Source organism: Chrysochloris asiatica, unplaced genomic scaffold (assembly GCF_000296735.1).
Source record: "Chrysochloris asiatica unplaced genomic scaffold, ChrAsi1.0 scaffold00050, whole genome shotgun sequence".
Classification (NCBI taxonomy): Eukaryota; Metazoa; Chordata; class Mammalia; order Afrosoricida; family Chrysochloridae; genus Chrysochloris; species Chrysochloris asiatica.
The window spans coordinates 3,479,832-3,484,073 of record NW_006408568.1 but is presented as its reverse complement, the minus strand read 5'-3'; positions in this window follow the sequence as shown (position 1 = coordinate 3,484,073).

The following is a 4,242-nucleotide window of genomic DNA, read 5'->3' as shown; positions in this document are numbered from 1 at the left end:
ATATATGACTCCTGGTGTAGTGCTGTAGGGCTGTAGGATCGACACTGGACTGCGAACCACAAGGTTGGTGGTTCAAACTTACCAGTTGCTCCTCGGAAACCCTACACAGGGTTGCTATGAGTCAGAATGAACTCGACAGCACTTACCAACAACATACACATAAAGGGAGTGTGGTGGCTCCATACAATAAGCACTGGGCTGTGAACCACAAGGTCGATGGTTCCAGTCCCCTACTCACTCTTATCAGAGAAAGATGAGTCTTTCTGCTCCTGCAAAGATTTAAAGCCTTGGAAACTCTATACAGGGTCACTATGAGTCGGAACTGACTCCTAGGTACTTAACAATAACAACATTTGTGTATAACACTCACTCTGTGAGAAGATGCTATTTGATAAATTCAAATGCCTACAAAAGTGCACACAGGATAAGGATATAAAACAAAGGTAGTGGAGCTGCTTTGAAAAGCAAGGGAAGGTAATAAGAAACCTAAAATTCAGAAGAGCATTTACCTCTGGCCAGGGAGGAAGAGAGAAAACTGAGAAAACTTTTGTCCAAGCATATATTTTCAAAGATAATGATAATGTTGTATTTCTTAAACTTGGATATGGATACATGGTTGCTTACTGGAATTTTTTTATGCCTTAACTATGTTTTAAAAGTATTAATTTGTATCCTTTTTATATTTAATAGAGTTTGTTTTGTTATGTTTTTTTCAACACAAACCCACAGATAAATTGAAAGGAATATTATTGTTGTTGTTAGGTGTCATTGAGTTAGTACCGACTCATAGCTACCCTGTGCACAACACACTACCTGATTCTGCACCAGCCTCACAATTGTTGATATATTTGAACCAATTGTTGCTGCCACTGTGCCAATCTATCTCGTTGAGGGTCTTCTTCTTTTTCTCTGACCTTCCACTTTACCAAACATCCAGTTACTGGCCACTACTGATAATATGTCCGAATTATGAGAGACAAAGTCTGGCCATCCTGACTTCCAAGGAGCACTCTGGCTGTACTTCTTCCAACACAGATTGGTTTGTTATTTTGGCAGTCCATGCTACTTTCAACATTCTCCTCCAACACCGTAACTCAAAAGCATCAATTCTTCTATGGTCTTTCTTATTCACTTTTGCATGCATATGAGGCTATTGAAAATACCATGACTTGGGTCAGATGAACCTTTGTCTTCAAACTGACATCTTTGCTCTTGAACACCTTAAAGAGGTCTTGTGCAGCAGATCTGCTTAATGCAATACATCTTTTGATTTCTTGACTGCTGCTTCCATGAGTGTTGATTTGAGCAAAATGAAGTCTTTGACAACTTCAATCTTTTCTCCATTTATATGAATGATGTTTATTGGTCCTGTGGTGAAGATTTTTGTTTTCTCTACATTGAGGTGCAACCCATATTAAAGGTTGTGGTCTTTGATCTTCATCAGTAAGTATTTTAAGTCCTCTTAGCTTTCAGCAAGCAAGGATGTATCATGTGCATATTACAGGTTGTTAATGAGTCTTCTTCCAATTCTGATTGATGCCACATTCTTCTTCAAGTAATCGAGTTTTTTGGAAGGAATATTAGGAGCAAATAAATTATAAGCATAAATATATACCTAAACAGCCCCTATCAACGGATAAATATGCATAAATATAGAGACACATGCTTTCTTTTTAAAAGTTGGCGTTTTTATAAAAAGAATTTACATATAGAGGGAAAGCTTTACAGAAGGATCCACTTAAGAAAGACATCAGATATACAAGGGAGCAAATGTGGCAATCTATGCAGAAGTTTTCTTATAACGTGAGAGGGGTGTTGTTGTTGTTAAGTGCTGTCGAACAGGTTCCGACCTATAGCAACCCGGTATGGGGTTTCTGAGGAGCAGCTGGTGAGCTTGAACCACCAACCTTGCAGTTCAAATGGTTTTGCAATCTGGTACATTAACCCACAGTGCCACACCAGGACTCCAAGATGAGAGGGTAGAGGATCCAAAACCCAGATACATGATTGGCATTAGAGAAGGGAGAGGGAGGATAAGAAGGGCATAGGTGAAGGTCAGTGTAACTGTTGGCTACTTATTAGTAAGATGTGTGAGTGTCCCTGCCTGGATCTCCTTTTCTCTGTAAAAGTATAAGACAAGGGAGTCAGCTGAGAGTAAGGGATCGGGTATGAGGTCATGTCAGGGAGGATAAAAATACGGAGGTAAGAATGGAAGAGGGAGAGACCAGGAAGGATAGAAAACAGAAGGCAAACTACATAAGAGTTCTAAGTCAAGATGGCCAGCCTTAACTTCCTGAAAGTGCCTGGTCTCTGAGACACTTCTAATATCGAAGATCTGAGAAGACCATAGGCCAAAGGCTGTGGGGATGGCTAGAAGATGACCTCTAAGGGGAACATTTGGTAACAGTCAGAAGGAAAGTATTGATGAAGGCACCTTTAGGAACTGGACTATGAAGTATGAAAGGGGCACTGAGTTGGGAAAGTGAATGAAGACAGCACAGAGGGTAAAGGCAGGACAGAGCCTTAAGAGTTCAGAATGGACAAATGCCTACGGCTGAGGACAGGGCAGCATTTTGTTTTGTCATACATAGGGTCCATTTCAGTCAAAATTGACTTGATGGGACCCAACAACAACAACATTTAATTTCTGAAATATATGAATTGCAGAATTTATCAGGTTGCCAAGAGAAAGGATTTCTTCCTAAGAACAGTAGGTAAGTTGCTCCCAACAGTGCTGAGAGGATGCTAAGATTTGGGAGCAATATAGTTATTTGGGAACCACAATGCTTTCAGTTATTTGCAAAATGATTGTGCCCAATACACAAGCTTCCTTGCAGTGGCTTTGGAGATGGAATTCATTTGTCCAAGCAAAAGTATTTAATTCTCTTGTGGTCCAGTCTATAAAATATTTACATTGTTATTCTACATATACACATCGCTTACTTTCTGCTGCATTTTTCTCTGATGCACTTTAAATAGGAATTTGGACTTCTGACAATGTTATTCAAGCCAACTGTTAGGGGAAAGAATCACAGAATCATTGCAGCTTGCAAAACCCACAGGATGTCAAATTGTCATCCCTCTTGTCTTTAGGCTCAACGAGACCCAAATAGAGACATATCTTCTAAGCCAGAACAATTCAGGAAGACAGAATGACCAACACTTCTTAATTCTCTTCTATCGTTGCAAAACCAGAAAGTTTAGAACAACCCACTTTCCTCCTGCTGTAATTAGTGTGTTTCTCAGAGTGTAGTATTTAAAGAGAAAACCCCAGAGTCAGTGACAATGGACTCTGAGCTGTAAATGTATGAAGATGAGGTAGGAACAATCGAAAGCTGTAATTGAATGAGGGGCAGGGGACTGAGCTTGCATCCTTGGTTCACTACTACCTGTGTAAAGTTAGATTAATCAAGGGTATATAACAGTTGATCATCCTAAGCATCTTTATGATTATTAGGACAATACATTATTCCTTCCTCCACCCTACAGGAATTATTCAAGGATAAAATGATTATAGATAAAAAGAACTTTGGAATGTATGAACTGTGGGTCTCAGTTACCTAGGACAGCTATAATAGAAATATTATAAGTACATGTCTTAAAGAACAGAAGTTTATTTTCTCAGAGTTCTGGAGGCTAAATGTCCAAATGAGGGCTTCTATCATGATAATGAAGGAGCTCTGGTAGCAAAGTGGTTACGAATCGGGCTGCGAACTGCAGGTCAGCAGTTTGAAACTACCAGAGGTTCTGCGGAAGAAAGATGAGGCGTTCTGCTCCCGTAAAGATTTCCAGCCTCGGAAACCCTGTACAGGGTCGCTATGAGTCGGAACTGACTCCACGGCACTCAACAACAACAATCATGATAATGGAAGGAGCTCTGGCAGCGTAGTGGTTATGAGTGTGGCTGCTAACCTCAAGGTCAGCAGTTGGAAACCACGAGCTGTTCTGCGGGAGAACGATGAGGCTTTCTGCTCCGGTAAAGATTTACAGCCTCAGAAACCCTATACAGGGGCACTATGAGTCAGAACTGACTTGACAGGACACAAAAACAACTAGTCTGTTAAATCCTTCCTTGTAAATAGTCCCGGGTTTCCTTTCTCCTTGACTTGTAGGTAAAACTCACATATCTGTCTTCCTCCTTCCTTGTGTGTATGTATGTGGGATGTGTGTGTGCCTCTCTGTCTCTTTATAACCCAGAAATGATTTTAATGTATGCTACTCCAGTATGCTGTAACTAACATA